The sequence below is a fragment of the Triticum urartu genome, chromosome 7A, assembly GCF_056163025.1.
Source record: "Triticum urartu cultivar PI428250 chromosome 7A, HENAU_Tu73, whole genome shotgun sequence".
Lineage (NCBI taxonomy): Eukaryota > Viridiplantae > Streptophyta > Magnoliopsida > Poales > Poaceae > Triticum > Triticum urartu.
The window spans coordinates 134,491,415-134,509,381 of NC_141879.1; positions in this window are offsets into that span (position 1 = coordinate 134,491,415).

Genomic DNA, 17,967 nt, shown 5'->3' on the forward strand with positions numbered 1-17,967 from the left:
GCACCAGGGCCCACTATCAGTGTCAGCAGGCTAATTAGGTTTAATTAACACTTAACTAAAATTTGGAGGGGCCTGGCCCACTTGTTAGCGATCCAGGGGAGGTCAAACCCCTGGATCAGCGGGGTGAAACCCGCCGGCGACTTGATGCTGGCGAGGCCAGACGCGGCGGAGGGCCTCGGATTTGGTCCTCCGTTGACCAAATGGGCCGCGGAGACCACGGGCGAGGAGCCAGGGCTCGTCCGCGTCTTCTGGGGCAAATGGGAGAGGCGGGGACGGCCGGAGCTCTCCGGAGCGAAGCTAAAGGCGGCGGCCGGCGCACGGGTTTGGGCGGAAATGAGCCACGGGGCACGGCAGGGGCTACGGAGTGCCTCGACGGCCTCCTGGCGTTGCACTGAGCATGGTGGTGTGCTCGGGCGCTAGCTACGGTGGCCCTGGCCACGGCTGCGACATGGCCGACGGCGAGGTGCTCGCGGTTGCGACGGGTAGCAGGGCTACGGCACGGAATCGAGCACGGGGAAGGAGGGGAGACGGAGGAGAGCTCAGAGCGGTCTCGATGGCGTCAAGCGCGAGCTCGGGGGAGGCCTGGACAAGGTGAGTCGATAGCGAGGACCTCTGGGTACCGAGGTCGAAGAAAACGTTGGGGACGGCGTTGTGGTTCTTCTCAGGTTGCTTGGCTCGACGTGGATGAAGAAGACGACGATGCGGAGCTCGGGGACTCATCGGCTGGGAGTGGAGTGGCCGGTGGCCATGGCTACGGCGAGCGGTGGCGACGAAGCCTTTCGAGGGGGGGTGAGAGAGAGAGGTCCAGGGGAGGGGATGAGCATGGGGGGGAGTGGGAGAGGGTCAAGGGGAGTACGTGGCGTCGCCTAGACGCATCTGGGATGAAGCAGGCAGGGACGAGGTGGCTCGCGCGCGGCGACCACGTGCCCTTCGTCCTCCTGGCAAGAGGAGGAAGACGACAGGGGAGGTGGGGATGGGCCGGGCTGGCTTCAGCAGCAGGCCGCATAGGTAGGCACCAGGTAGTTTCTCTCTCTCTGGTTTTCTATTTATTAATGTTTTCTATTTTCTGCAATTTGTTTTGACTTAGTAATAATACTAAATCATTTTATTCTCTTCTGACAATTTTTGCAGGGACCTAAGGGGTTATTCCAAAGCCCCTTAGCAAAAATCAGAATTTTTGGACATATATAAGATATATCACATATATATATATATATCCAAGGCAAATAATTATTGCATTAATTCCAAATTCCCAAAATAAATACTTATGAGCTCCTGAAAATGTTGGTTTGATTTTTATCTCTGTCCAATATTTTCAGAGAGCAACATGAGCATTTTCTTGGACCCTTTTGGAGCAATTTTTTTATTTGGGTCATTTCCAGAATGATTCTGAGGGTTTCACAAATCCCCATTTCAAATTTAAATGAAATTTAAACATGATGCAAACATGAAGGCTAGCCTAGGTCATACCAGAACTAGGGATGTGACAGAGAGGGTGAAACAAGCTACGGTTATCGAACAATGGAGGTGGAAGGACATGATTATGATGGCTCCGGTGACCGAATGCTGGTGCAAGAAGGAGACCGTGATGACGGCTCCGGTGACCAAACAGAGTCTGGCCAGGTATATATATTAATTAGGCCTGTGCTAACTAGCTAATTGATTCATTCATTGTTTTGGTATGTACACATATTAACACTTGTCTTTCTTCTTTTTTCTAGCCCTCCCTATTGAGCACAACTTCGGTAAAGAACCGAGCCCCGAAGAAAAAGTTGCACCCGGATGAAAGGTTCACGATCACAGCAATCGCGCGCCATGGCCAACCGATTGAATCCATCTGGACCGAGCACGCATTTGCTGCTCAGTGCGGGGTTCTTGTTAGGGACAAGATCCCGATCAGCATCCACCAATGGTGTATGCCTAAGAAGGAAGACCCTGAGGTTTCTTATGTCAACGATATGCAGAAAGATGATCTTTGGACCACGTTGAAGGCACATTTCACCCTACCACCAGAGGAGGATCCGGAGAAGCCAGTTAAAGAGACATTTATCAAGTCTCATGCTCTTAAGGAGATGGCAGAACTATTCAGGAGGTGGAAGAATGAGTTGAAAATAACGTTTGTCGACAAAGAAGAGACACCAGAATTCACCGGCCGGTATGAGAAGATCAGAGATCACTGGGACGCATTTGTGGCCCACAAGACATCGGACAAGAGCAAGAAGATGTCAGAGACAAACAAGATAAATGCTGTGAAGAAGGAGCATCACCATCGCGCAGGGTCAGGTGGCTACCTGAAAGCCCGACCATTGTGGGCCAAGGCTGAGAATGACCTGCTTGATAAAGGGGTTGAGCCAGAGACATTTCTCTGGCCAGCCCGCTGCCAGACTTGCTTCTTCGGGGTTGGCGGACGCTTGGACCCTATAACAAGGAAATGCATTTGGACTATATCACCGCAGCGCAGCAAGGGACCTTCATTCCAGACAAAGAGAACGACAAGCTCATAATGGCCCTCGGGAATCCTGAGCAACCTGGACGGACACGAGGCATGCCAGGCTCCGTTTCGTGGAAGGCTGGGTTTCCGGACACAGGCGGTTACAAATGCCAGGAGAGGAGGAAGAAAGTGGAGCAAACCAAACTGCAGAAGCTGCACGCAAGGGTGCAAGCGCTAGAGGAACGAGATGCAGTTCACAGCAAGCGACCTGCCGAGGCTACACCCAAAGCTACCCCGCCATCTCAGCGGAGAAGCAGCGTGGCTTGCATCGAGCTGCTTCAGTTGGAGCCTATCTTCATGGCTCCTGCTAGCTACCCCGTGGATGCTATCATGGAGTCTCAACATCGCCACCTTATGACGCAATGGCAGAACTTCAAAGTCAAGGCGGCTGTCGGCTCTGTTCGACCTCCTGAACCTGGCGCAACTTTTCATGGCCGTCCAATTCTAGAAGGATATGCTAGGGTGACGGTGGACGAAATAACGGAGGGATTTCAGGACCTCGAGCTTGACCACCCTACTGATGAAGGGGAGACTCGGTTGGGTTCTGCTCTGAAGACTCCATTCCTATGGCGGAAGGAACTCATCAACCTTCCGAACTGGATGCCTCCGCCTCCTCCTCATCCTCCGGTGAGTCAAGGCACTCCGCCTCCTCCTCCGGCGAGTGATCAAGGCACTCTGCCTCGTTCTCTGGTGCGTGGCGGCACTCAGCCTCCTTCTCTGCCTACGCCGACGCGCTCGAGCAGCCATCATCCTCCTTCTCCGCCTCGTCGGCAAGGGCGGAAGAGACCCGCTGCCGCTCCGGCTGCTACAGTGCGTCGTACTCATTTTCCTTCACCTCATAAGCAAGCAAAGAAGACAGCAGCAGCCGCTCCGTCTGCTCCAGCATCTAGCAGTACAGCCAGAGGCGGGAGGCAATTCAGATTTGGTCCATCTGTAAAGCCTCTAGAGAAGTGACCGTGCAAGAGGTCCATGGAGGAAAACAAGAGGATCATGGAAGCCGAAGTGAGGGACTTCTTTGAAGTGGAGAAAGCAAAGAAACATCCACCTCCGGATGAGAAGATAGATCCGGTGAAAGAAAAGCGCACACTTGATGTCTTGAAGAAACCACCACCATCTCCGCTGAAAACCAACTATGACCGCATTATTGGAAAGTCATTTATCGAAGTGGAGCGGTCGGGGAGTACCATCAATGATTGAAGGTTAGAAGAACAACTAGCTGGGAAAGAAATTGCCCAGCTCGCCGAACAAGTGAACCAATCGTGCCCCCCGCTCAGGGTGTCTAGCGATATTGTCGCTAATGATCCGAGGATGGTGCCCGGTTATACCAATCTTGAAGATTACCTGCCCGACGATGCACATTATGATATAATGGAGGTGGACGAACACAAATACCAGTACGGGAAGCCTCTCGCGAGAGATGGAACTACTCTGACAACGATGATGTGAAGATTCCATGATTGGTACATGAAAACATGCAGCGATTCTGGGGGGAAGGATACTTTCATGCTGAGAGTTAAAGAGGAGCACGACCTCGTTGGAATTGAACTGTTGTCTGTTCCATTTGAGGAGTTCTTCTAGTGGTTCAATCAAAAGGCCCTCAATAAATTAACGGTCACTTGCTAATGTCTGTAAGTACTACTTCTGTCATTAAGTCTCTCTCTATACATATAGCTCAGTTCTTTCATTGCATGTATATATAATTATCCTCACTATATTATGCAGATTGAAGATCGTCGAATGCAAAAAAGCAGGAATCTATGATATTGGGTTCATTAACACAAATCTCATAGATGAATATATGGTTAAATTTGATGCCAAAGGAACCGAGGCCAACTTGCTCAAATTGTTGCTTCAAAATCAAAACAAAGATAAAATACTCTTTCCTTACAACTTCAAGTGAGTGTTACTATCTTGTGCATATTCGGTTTCCCTTATTACTCGAGGTTATAGTCATGTAATTGATGAGTTATGCATGCGTGCACAGCTTCCACTATATTCTCCTGGAGATTAAGCTTGAGTAGGGACTAGTAACCGTCTTACACTCGAGATGAAAATCTCCCGAGACCTATGCGGACATGACTAAAATGCTCGAGAAGTAAGTTCAATCGATCATTATCGCACCATATCGGCAACTTTTTGTTCATTTCCTGATATCAAGTAATTGTTTTCTTTGTCTCGCGGGGTTCGGAAAGTATTCACCGCACAAGCTCCGGGTCTGCCGGGGGAGCTACGATGGACATGCCCGAAAGTAAGTAGTACTAGCTAGCTAGTTCTGCGCATCTCGATCCTGTTGATTCTAGCTACTTTCATCAATGCCATTTATAATGCTTCATTATCAGTTTAATTGACTTCTATTTCTTGTAAAGTGCTTGTGGAAGGAACAAGGGAATGATTACTGTGGATACTACGTTTGTGTGTTCATCTACAACGCAACTTGCAAAAAAACCCGGGGCTACTCTAAAAGACAATTTGATGTGCGTACACTACTAGGGAAAACCATATAAACAGAACATTAGTAGTAGCGCGGGCTAAAAACGCACGTTGGTGCTAATTAGCAGCAGCGCCGTGTTTTAAACTGCGCTACAGATACAGTTATAGCAGTAGCGCGCCCAAGTACAAAAGCGCTACTACTAAAATTTCCACGGCTTAGCCGATAGGCTACACATAGTAGTAGCAATCTACGTAGAACCGCGCTACCGCTACTTGTTTTGTAGCAACGCGTTTACGAACAAAGGCGCTACTGCTAACGAAAATAAAATTAAATGGAAAGCAAATAAAAAAGAGAAGGAATAGCACTAGCGCTTGTTAAGAAACGAGCTATAGCTACCATAGCAGAAGCGCACTTCCTGGAACACGCTACTGCTACTTTTAACTTAACCGCGCGGTTCGTTCTTCCCCCACGGCCACTTCCACCAAATCCCTACTCCTCCGCTGTCGCCGCCCTGCATCGCCGTCGGCCACCGCTCGCGACACATCGCTCTCCGCACACCCTCGACGCCGCCCCCGCCCCCGACCGCGACCTCGACGCTGCCCCCAACCCCGACCTCGATGCCCCCCTACATCGCCGAACTCCGTCGTGCGCCCGTCGCCCCGACCCCGACCCCGTCCCCGACCTTGGCACCGCATGCCCCTCTCCCTAACTCTGCCGGCGCCAGAGGTGAGCACGCCCTCCTCCTCCTCCCTTACCTCTGCCTAGCTAGGGTTCTTAGGGTTAAATTTCAAAGTCCATCTAATTAGTTAGGGTTCATCAAATTAGATGCTAATTATGGCAGTACTTGTTAAATAGAATTAGTTTTAGAGTTCATCGAATTAGTTAGGGTTAAATTTTAGAGTTCATCAAATTAGTTAGGGTTAAATTTTACAGTTCATCAAATTAGTTAGGGTTCATTAAATTTTAGAGTTCATCAAATTAGTTAGGGTTAAATTTTAGAGTTCATCAAATTAATTAGGGTTCATTAAATTTTAGAGTTCATTGGTTAGGGTTAAATTTTAGAGTTCATCTAACTAGTTTTTTTACTGTTTTTAGTAAGTGTTTAATAGAATTAGTAAGAAAATTAATATAACTAGTTGAACTAGTTTATTTTTAGTAAAAACTAGTTTATTTTTATTCATAGTAAGTGCTTAATTTAACTAGTTGAGTTAATACAACTATTTTATTTTTAGTACGAAAATTAATAGAACTAGTTTACTTTTTTAGTTAAAGCAATTATTCCCGCATCGACGTCGACGATGCCTATCCCGCATCCTCGTCGTCGAGTCGGCAGAGGACACCTGCGTCACCAGATGGATCATGTCCGGGACTGGGCTCCACCGGGGTGGTACTAGGAGGCGCTACCTACCGGGGGGCGTAGGTTGGTGAGGAGTCAGCCCGTCGTTGACCCGAACATTCTCTGGTGGCGGTCGCGTGGGCCAGTGACGGTCCAGAGGCTCGAGGACCCCGCGGAGGTGGTGCGTCACCGTGTCAGTGAGGAGGACGCGCACCTCCGTCGCTACTTGTTTGCATTGGAGCACAGGTTCTCCAATACCTGGCAGGTTCTCCAGGGATCTCACTGGAGCTATGATCCTGTGATGGTTCCTTCTCTGTGGGTGTCCACCGCACACGCCGATACCCGTCGTGCGCTAGGGTTTTAGTTGTATTAGTGATGTTATATGTATGATACTATTCGGGATGTATTAGTGATAATATTCGATGATGTATGGACGCATGAGATGATTTACTTTTTCTTATTGAATGCATGCTAATTTGAATACTTACTTATTTTACGATTTGGTTTTGCTTATTGAATGCTCATGTCAATATGAGTCCTATAAGATATTTTGAAGTGTATATCTTGTGTTGCTCAAATAGGATATGTGCTTGCCCAAGTGGCCGGTCATGTTTGCAGGTTACACCTCTGAGTGGCCTATGTTTTGCTGGAGTGTTGATTCATTTCCATTCCGGAAAATTTCAGGCGCTCGATATGTCCTATTTTACCAAAGGTCATGCCGTATTTTTCCGTGAATTTTGGCATGACTTGTGCCAGAATATGTTGGAAATATCGAGTGTCCCGGATTTGTGTGTTGAGTATCCTGGTAGTTGTCTTCGATCGATTTTCAATTAATGTTTCAACTATGAACATAGGAAATGTCTGACGACGAAAAGGATTTTGGTATTTGCAAGTACTGCGAAGACGAGTGCGGCCTGTGCGACGGAACCTTCCTAGATGATGATAGGCGCTTCAGCATCAAGCTGGACGAGAACTTTGAAGTGGATACAGTAAGTCACAACGGCAAGTCTTTTTTCGTAATTAAGCATGACATCTCCTTCATTTGCTTCAACTTATAATTTAATTTTTTGACTATTCTACTAGCGTATCCCCTGCCATGCAAGAGTTTTTGTCTTGGATAAGATAGGTTTTAGTCGTACTATGGAGGTAAAGAAAGTTTACTTGAAGACCGAGCATGGTTATATTTTCCATGCAAAATTATACAACGAAGGCGACTAGACCTATTTTGGATGCAAAACTTGGCGAGCACTATGCAAGACTTATGCATTTGAGCCTGATATGGTTATCACCTTTGATATTCGTCCGGAAGATGATATTGCAGGTAATACCAACATCTGGGTCGATGTGCAGACGCCTCCAGTTATACCATTATGTGAGTTTCTTAACCATATTTGTGTCTTTGATATTGTTTATTCAAAAATAGTTGACAACTAATTTCTATTGTCAGCTTATTTCCGTTCAAGCAAACATGACCAGCACTTGGTAGACAGGACATACTACTGTCCCGAGGCTGAACTAAACTGCGAGGAGCTAAGTCATTATGTTTCATGGCTTCAGGATCTTGATACTGTCAAGACTAATTTTCTTCCTGCACTTAGAAATGTTAGTACTGAAAACATGCGACCAATAGTGTTTGTACTGAACTACGGTCACATCTATTTAGGAAAGATGGTAAGATTTTTACTATTTGTCCTCAGTTCATCTTTTGCATACATTATTTTTTAAGCTAAACTTCATTGCTAAGTATGTTACTATACGATGTTTTCAACAGGGACTCCCGATGAATGTTGTGCCTGATTGGATCGAGACTAAAGGTACCATGAATATTGTTAGCTTACAGCCAAGATATCCTACAATGCACTTTAGTGCATTCAGGATTTCTAATAGCAAGGAAAGACTGGAGCAAAATTGTGAATGATCGCAGAGAAGTACTAGGTTGCAGCAATCAAAAGCACAACCCACGATTAGGAGACGGGTTCATCTTCATGCTCCAACTTGATGAAGGAGGAGTGCTATACATGTTTTATGTTATTTTACCTGAGAGAGAGCAGAAGGAGTGATTAGCTAGCTAGAAATGAGTTTGAAGATGATGATGTGCTACACTATGACTATGATGATTAAATAGCTAGTGTTCGTGGTAATGACTATGATGATTATTATTGCTAGTGTTGGTGGTGATTAGATAGCTATCGCACTACTAGGAAAAGGCCTACTAATGGCGCACCAGTTTTGCCTACTAATGGCGCACTACTGGTGCGCCATTAGTATCACACCACTAGTATTTCTTACTAATGGCGCACCATTGGTCCGCCATTAGTATCTGGTATACTAATGGCGCACCACGCAGTTCGCCAGTAGTATAGAACACCATGCGCCATTAGTATGCCTCCCAAGGGGCCATGTTTAACCATGTGCTTTGGCATACTAATGGCGCACTGTTGTGTGATGCGCCATTAGTATACTTTGGCGTACTAATGGCGCATTGTGGTGTGATGCGGCATTAGTATACTTTGGCATACTAATGGCGCACTGTTGTGTGATGCGCCATTAATATACTTTGGCATACTAATGGCGCACTCTGTAGTGATGCGCCATTTGTATGAATATTAGGTTTTATTCTTTTTTGCTTTTCTGATTTTTGCATAGGTTACAAAATATATTATTTGACAGAATATAGGCAGCAGCACACAGCAACAGTAGATTCATCGAATACGATAGAAGATTAGTCTCCGAATACAATTCCTCATATTAGTCTCCGAATTCAAAAGACCGAACAAAGATAAAACATTACAAGTCTCGAGACCGCAAGTATCGAGTTTGTCTTCACATTACAAGTCAATATCGATCATCTAAACTACCATCACATAGAAGAGAGCTACGGTCATCACGATGAGCATCATCGCGATGAAACTGGTCTTCATCTGGTTCCTCCAACGCTCCCTCCTCTCTCCCGCTAGATAGCGGGCGTATCTAGATTCCGCCTCCGCCCTAGTGGTGTAGCCTTTGTAACTGTTACCGCTGAAATGGTGAACCTGTCTCCGACACTCCTCCCAGTCGTCGTAGACTCCGGGAACCTTACCCTTGTACATGACATACGATGGCATCTCTATGCACAAGCCAAACAACAGACAATACATACATAAGCAATATATAAGTATGCAACAAAAGGATCGAAAGAGAAAAGCAAGACATGTCATTAATAGCACGATTCATCGTCCTAATAATAAATAGCATCGATTAAATCTAAGTTGAACGACTGTCCAAACCAAAGAGACATACAAGTTCATTAAAGTTTAATTACAACATTAGCCAATTAATGTTTCAGAACTACACATAGCATCACTACTGTCGACTCGACTCATGGGACCGGAGCGTGGATGAAGCCGCCGTCTGTCGTGATGGTCATGAAATCGCGGGCGTTGTCAGCCTGCATTTGTAGCGTTCCGTCTATCTCCCTGTTGGACGGTTGATATCTGAGGTAGAACTGCCCTGAGGTATGAAGGACATCTTGATGGATGATGTCCGCAAACTCTGACTGGATGCGAAAGAATTCTTGTCTGATGTCCACGTCCTGGATTGCCAACAAGCTCGCGGCCCAATCTTTGAGATTATCTGGTAGCAGAAGGTGATGATGGTCCCTTACGATCGCCCGCATGTGATGGAGGGCGTAGTAGGCATCCTTCTGACCGCCAGGCGGCTGCTTGACGCAGCAGAACTTAGTATTGTGGGCAAACACGTGCTTGCCGTACCTACGAACTGGCCTGGTGAAGGTGCCTCCAGATTTGGCGTAGCCGGAGAGAACATCATCAAGAACTTTCTTGATATTTGTGTAGTCCATCTTGGAGTCACGGTTCGGGTCAAAATACGTGGCCATGGAATATTTCGGGCTTAAGAGGATGAGTGTGCAATGTGTGTCACTGCACAGAAGACGGAATGTTAGAAAAAAAAAGAACGATCGAAATCTAAGAAATCATATGTTACGGGGCGGTTAAGGGATGACTTACTCGGGAAAGTAAGCCACGAGGAAGTTATACTTATCTGGGTTTGCCAGAATGACGCCTTCGAGGTGTGAACTCGCGACTTGGCGGTCCCCCAGCACTGCCCAAGAGCTTGGCACGCATGTAGAAGGGGTCAACTATCACGATGTCCGGGGTCTTGTCTCTAATGACTCGCATCTCCATACTCAGCGAAAATAGCCGAACGAAGGTGTAGTGCAGCGGATGAAGGTTAAACATAGCAAAGATGTCATCAAACCGCAGGACGATCGTACCCCCGATGGCACCATCCACAAAGCCCTTGCCCTCTGGCACCTTGGCCACGAAAACTGGGTATGCCACATCATTCTCTCTGAGATGCCGCTTCTCCAAAGAAAGAACACTGTCATGTAGACTCCGCATAGCACCGGTTGCAGCATTGAGCATATCTGTCGGTAGCATCGCCCTACCCGCCACATGCACCCTCCTCGAGATATACTTAGGTGAAGGTGGCTCGTCCTGAGCACGGATCATACTCGGTGCCGGCTGGCTCGCACCCTTGTTACTCTTTCTTTTCCGTCCCTTCTTCTTCTGTTGTAATGGGATCGAGTTCTACTCACAGACCGCCTTCTTGAGTGTGTTGGGGCTGATAATATTTGGCACCTCGGCTATCTGAGGCTCGGTGAAGTCGGTAGCTGGAGGCGTCTCCTGAGAACTGAACGCCAGACGACGCCTGTTGCAACTGGGTTTCTTGGTCGTACTAGCTAGACCGCGGTCATCTTGGTTGGGTTCTTGAGAAAGAGGCCCACAGAATTCATCATCGTACCCATGTTCGGCAAAGTACTTATCGATGTTGCCAAATGTACGGCCGTCGTCATTGTCGTCATCGTCCAGATCATGTGCCATATGCATGTTCGGATCCTGTGCCATAGGGATGTCCGGCATGTCCGGTAGTGTTGCGGCGGTCTTGCCATGGCTTGGCGCTGGCACGACTGGCGGTGTTGTCTTTGTGGTGGTGTCCCCCGCCCCCAAACGAATCTGGCTCTTCGGCCAAAGCAGGGGCCAGCTTAGGCAGGTGCTGAGGGTCATTAGATCATCTTCGTTGGCCCTGGCGGGTTGAATCGGAGGTAACAACTCGTCGCAGCCTGGCAGCACCCGAACCAGTTGAACCCTATACACGGTGGGTTGCATCGGTTTACCATGGAACACGGGGTTTCCTGGTTGAACGATTTTGCCCTTGGCGACATCGACCAACTCGTCGTTCACGAAGTGCAGGAGAGTGCACGGAACGTCGGCGGCGCCCTGCGAAAACATGTAGGGCGTCAGGGATGCCCAGTCAAAGGCAAGGAGATGAAGTCCTTGGCCGAGAGGCTTAATTAGTTACCGTGATGATGGCGTCGAGCTCGGCTAATGTCAAGGCACCGCCAACGGCAGGCGTGCAATTGACGCAGGGGTTGCTTGCTGGCGAGGTGTCGGCCGGCGTACACCTAGGTGCATTAAGCTCCAATGCCGGCGTCAGAGACACCAATACTGCTGCCGCCGTAGACACCAATACCGCCACCGCCGGAGACACCAATGGCGCCGCCTGCGCATTGTGCGAGTTGCTAGCCGTGAAGCTGGGAATCGGGGGCGGCCCATGTTGGCCACCCGCAATCCACGTCGTTATCCCATGAATCAAGGTAGGCATAATGCCGGTGAGCATCGATCCCAGTTGTTGTTGCACTTGCTCTTGGACCATCTCCGGAATCCACGCCACTTGCGCCTTGAGTGCTTCAACCTCGCGCGACTGGCTTTCTGAGCTGGTCTTTTTCTCCTTTCGCCCACCAGCGGTATAGTATGACGAGCATTTTGTGGACAAGCCTTTGCTGGCCACACGACCAGCTGACGTCGGCTTACTGAGCTTATCCTTGTTTTTCATTATGTTCAACGCCCTATTCAAAGGGGTGTCGAAAGGGGAGCTCTGAGACGACCCCGTGCTACTGCTTTCTTTGTCCTGCGGAAGGAACGTGAACCATTTAGAAATATTGGGGATCAATTAGAATGCAACCATATGGAGCTAATTACATGGGGGTGTATTCCTTACCAGAACAAGCTCAAGTGCCTTGGTCTTCGGATCCGTGGTAAGCTCCTTTGTTACCGGGTCCTCCTTGTACCGGGCCCTGAGAAAGTTCCTGGTCTGCTTGTCACGGTATTTCTCGAAGCGGGGCGGTAGGCCTTGCTCGGCACACTCCGTGTCCTCCTTGTCCCATATAGGCTTCGCCACTCTGTAACCGCCGGGACCGAGTTGGTGGACCCCTAAGTTCAACTACTGCAGTTCTTTCCCCCATTGACTTGATTCGGAGGTTGCGGGGCTCTCGCACTTGATCTTGAACTCCTTGTAGTCATCTTCGCTAATCAAAGGATATTTCGCCTTGATCTTCTCATAACTATCACCTGTGTCAATCATTGCCTTCACCGTGCTTTTCCAAGTAGACAGGGCCGTGCTAATCCTCGTGAGGGCGGCACCGTTCACTTTATTCCCCGAGAGGCGTGTGTTTGCAAACTCAGCGGGGAACTTGTATCGTTCGTGCAGCTTCGTGAAGAGGAGGCTGCGTAAATTCCCTCGGTCCTTATGCCTTAGGTTCTCGGTGTTGATCGAGGCGGTGCTCCAGAGAATGCACCCGAGCTGAACCGAGTACCCCTTGACTACGTGTTTGGGCGCCGTCGGATGCCCGTCGGAGTTCACTTCAGTAAATTCCTCCCTGACGGTGCCGAGCATGTTCGGGCGCCGGTCCTTCTGTTGCCTCTTCGGTTGGCTGCCATCTGTGCGTGCGCCGCCATCATCAGTGGTGGCATCCGCAGCTCCATCATCAGTGGTGTCATACCCGACGCCACTAGGGGTTGTGTATTCAAGATCGGTGTCTTCCGCGGCGTCCTCATAGCGGTGAGGTTCTTCCTCCAACTCCTGGGACAGCTCCCAGACTTGCATGCCGCCCGAACCGCCGGCCTCATTGTTGTGGGCCATGTTTCACTCTAAATAGGAAAAAAGTTTGGTCAAAAAGTTGGTTATTGTCAAGGAACAAGATCATGGTCTCATCATTTAGGGTTTGTCGACACCGAGGCATCCTAAAAGCTAAGCTTTTATCATTTAGGGTTTGTCGACGCCGAGGCACCCTAAAAGCCTAAGCATACATCATTTAGGTTCTCATCGACACCGAGGCACCCTATAGAAGCCAAGTTAAGTTCTCATCATTTAGGGCTTATCGATGCCGAGGCACCCTAGGTTAGGCCTAATCACTTGGCACTAATCACATGGCTCTATTGCCACCTATGTTGGGCTTATCATCTAGGGCTTATCGATGCTAAGGAGAATTCTAAGTTGGGCCTAATCACTTGGCTCTATTGCAACCTATGGTTTAATGCAGCAAGAATGGCGGGGCAATTGATCCTACTTAACTAAGTACTAAGATACCCCGGCCCATGCATTAGTCGCAAGTACCCCATATGTCCTATTTTTAGCAAAGTCATGCTAAAATTCACGGAAAATTTCAGCATGACCTTTGCTGAAAATAGGACATATGGAGTATCCGAATTTACCGGAACGGAAGTTAGTCGACATTCCGGCAAACTCAAGGGCCTCTCGGGGTACCTGGAAATTCATCACGACACAATGGTCGGAGACAAAACCCAGCAAACTAGCACCACAATGTGCCTCTACTTTCATATGGATGAAAAGGCCACAGACCATATGGTCCTTTGCTTGCATATGGACAAAAATCAGCTCAACTTATGTGAGCTTGCATTCCAGATCTAATAGGTCACCCAACAAAAATTATAAGTCCTCACACCATATATACTTTATCACATTATAAGTCCTCACACCATCAACTATGAAAAAAATCTGAGAGTATAAGTCTGGTTACATTCACCCAAGTCCAAACGTAAAATTCTGTCCAACATAGTACAGCCCACTTTGATAATTTCATATGATTTAATATACCGAACGAAACCTGACAAGTGATATGTGTTTTAAGTATCTACAGAACTAACTAGCAGCAGGTGTGCAATGACAAAATTCTGGAGTTATGCTATGCAATCTAGAATGTAGTCTAAGGGGAACTAACTAGCAGCAGCTCATCTAGAACACATGTGAGTATTTCAATGGAAATAGCAACATCAGGAAGAAAAGAAGGAACATTGTCCCACAGTAGCAACAGCAGGTGTTCAATTAGTCAAGCAGCAGCAACACACAAGCAACGCTTGTGTTCAATTAGTGAAGCAGTTGGTGTGACTATACAAATTACTCTACTGATACATGATACATGTGTCATGTGCATTGATCACTATAGCCTTGTTCTCTGACCAAACATCTTCATCTCACTACATGGACAGCGCAGTGTACTGTTATGTCCACTCACAGACCAAAAAATTGCAACCAATAATGAACAAATGCCTAACAGTTCCATGGAGCTACTGGATTAAGTGAGAGCTATATGCGGGTTTTTGAAAACAAGTGAGAACTCCTACATGCTTGCCAGGCCATGAAAAAAATGAGTGTTGTTTCCAGAATTATTTCTTAGAGTGAATACAGTATGTTCTCCAAAACTCAGCAAACAATATGCAGATCGTTCTTAGTGTCTCTTTCTTTTCTGATAGCCAAATAGCCACTAATAATATGCCATTGGGATCATCATCGCTTCAAATCATTTGTCTGGAAACAAAGGAATGTATAAACTGAATTTGCAGAATAATAAAGACAGATATGAGTTGCTAGCTGTTATGAGGCAACAGATATGTCTTTTCTTGCTACACTTGTGGTTCTGTGTCATTGATGTCCTAGGATTTTTCTCAAATTTTACTAGCTCAAGTGTGATTGAGGGAGTCCTGGATTAGGGGGTGTTCGGATGGCCGGACTATACCTTCAGCTGGACTCCTGGACTATGAAGATGCAAGATTGAAGACTCCGTCCCGTGTCCGGAAGGGACTTTCCTTGGCGTGGAAGGCAAGCTTGGTGACACGGATATGAAGATCTCCTACCATTGTAACCGACTCTATGTAACCCTAACCCTATCCGGTGTCTATATAAACTGGAGGGTTTTAGTCTATAGGACAACATACACATCAACAATCATACAATAGGCTAGCTTCTAGGGTTTAGCCTCCTCGATCTCGTGGTAGATCTACTCTTGTACTACCCATATCATCAATATTAATCAAGCAGGACGTAGGGTTTTACCTCCATCGAGAGGGCCCAAACCTGGGTAAAACTTCGTGTCCCTTGTCTCCTGTTACCATCCGGCCTAGACGCACAGTTCGGGACCCCCTACCCGAGATCCACCGGTTTTGACACCGACATTGGTGCTTTCATTGAGAGTTCCTCTGTGTCGTCGCCATCAGGAAGGATGCCTCACCTCGTCTTTAAAGACGGCACCGTTGCTAAGGGAGCTTTGGTTGTCGGCCAGACTCTCCGGTTAGGCGGTTTTCTTATGACCGCATGTTCGGCTTTTGCGCCGACGATGACCTCTCGAGCCATCGAAAACAATCTTCATGTCAACTCGGAATTCGCCGAGCAGTTAGATCCAATAGAGCTTTCCTCCATAAACAAGCTCTTGGACCGCTTCGCCGCCCTGGGAATCACTACGGATTACGACCAGATTAGGCCTAAAACCGATCTGAGAGAGATTAAATCTCCCCAAGTCACCCATCACGTTGCCGTGGTAGAGGGACAGTGCGGCGACCCTTCATCTATCTTAAGGAATCACTACGCTGGATTCCCGATCCCTCCAAGCCGGATACCCACGAAGGGGAGGATATCACTCAAGACCTGAACTTAGAGTCAGGCGACGGGCTGGATTCATTAGACAACATCCAGGAATCCAAATTGTCGAGTTCAGAAATTCCTCGGCCTCTGAGCCTTAGATGGGGTAAGGCTTCGGATTTAATTCCACCCACCCACCCCAACATAAGCGATCTATCCAAAATCAGGCAAGAACTCGATGAAACAGTACAACATTACTGGGCCAGATTCCTCTTGGTTAAGAACAGGCTAAGGGACTGCCGCGAGGAAGACGCAGTCTCAATCTTCTGCTATAATTGCACGGACAAGGGAATACTCAACGCCATAAGTCGCCGTGACATTACACGCTTCGCTGACTTGGCGTCCATTGTACGAAAGTACTGTGCGATGGAAAGCGCCTGGAAAACCGAAATAAAATTTTGGGTCAATCTGGCCCTGAATACAAAACCAGTCCGAAATAAAAGGGTGCATCATCACCAGTCACCCGGATCAAGCACTAAAAAGCAAAAACCCTCTACAGGGCATGGAACCGTACTGGAAGGGTGGCTTAATGGACCCTATAAAATTCACAGTATAGAGGACGCCACACCAACTCACAGCCTCAGAGCATGTTGGATACTCCGGCAGGTGGCCAAAATTGGTGAAAACCCCCTAATTCCGGAGGCCACAGAAAGCCACCCTAGAGGCACCAATACGGTATTAACAGTCTTCGAGACTTTTGCATCAAATAATATGCGAAAAAGGACACTCCGCAGCCTTGCCGAATTCTACAAAGTAGCAACAATAAACCCATAGAGTGACATGGCTATTACCTTTAATGCCAGTGATGAACCTAAATTCCAAACAGCCCGAGCACCTGCCGCATTGGTCCTCAGTCCAATAGTGGACGACTTTCGTCTTACCAAGGTACTCATGGACGGCGGCAGCGGATTGAACCTCATTTACGAGGAGACTCTTCAAAAAATGGAAATAGACTGGAACCGCATTGAGCGAAGTAGCACAACCTTTAGAGAAATAATCCCCAGTCGGGAAGTGCGCTGTACCGGAAAAATCACACTAGATGTGGTGTTCGGCACGCCGGATAATTACAGGTCCAAAGAGGTCACGTTCCAAGTGGCTCCGTTCAGCAGCGGTTATCACGCTCTGCTAGGGCGGGAAGCGTTCACAATCTTCCAAGAAATACCCCATTACGGGTACATGAAGCTCAAGATGCCCGGGCCTAACGGGATCATCACTCTCGCTAGTGATCCGAACATAGCACTCCGCGCCGAAAACAAAACAGCCGCACTCGCCCTCGAGGCATTATTCGAAGCCCTAGTGGCTGAGGAGCTGACTGCACTGCGCTCTACAGTGAATAGGGACGATGTGGTACTCGACAAAAGATCCAAGTATGCCTCCTTTAAACCGGCAGATGAAATAGTCAAATTCCAAGTCCATCCAACGGACCCCAATAAAATAGCTTCCATCGAGGCACAGTTAAACCCTAATGTCGACGCCGCATTGCGAGAGTTCCTACGAGAGAACTGGGACATTTTCGCCTGGCACCCTTCAGACATGCCAGGAATCACACGCATACTGGTCGAGCATAGCTTAAATATCCAAATAGGATTCAAACCTGTCAAACAGGCTCTTCGGCGTTTTTCCGAACCTAAGAGACAGGCCATGGGAGAGGAGCTAGCAAAGCTATTGGAGGCCGGATTCATCAGAGATATAAAACATCCGGACTGGCTAGCAAACCTGGTGATGGTACCAAAGAAGGACAAATCCTGGCGCCTGTGTGTTGATTTCAAAGACCTTAACAAGGCTTGGCCAAGGGATCCCTTCCCCCTCCCTCGCATCGACCAAATTATCGACGCTACCGCAAGACACGATTCATTGTGTTTCCTCGACGCATATTCTGGCTACCATCAAATCAGGATGGCAGAACCAGACCAAGCCGCAACGGCATTTATCACACCT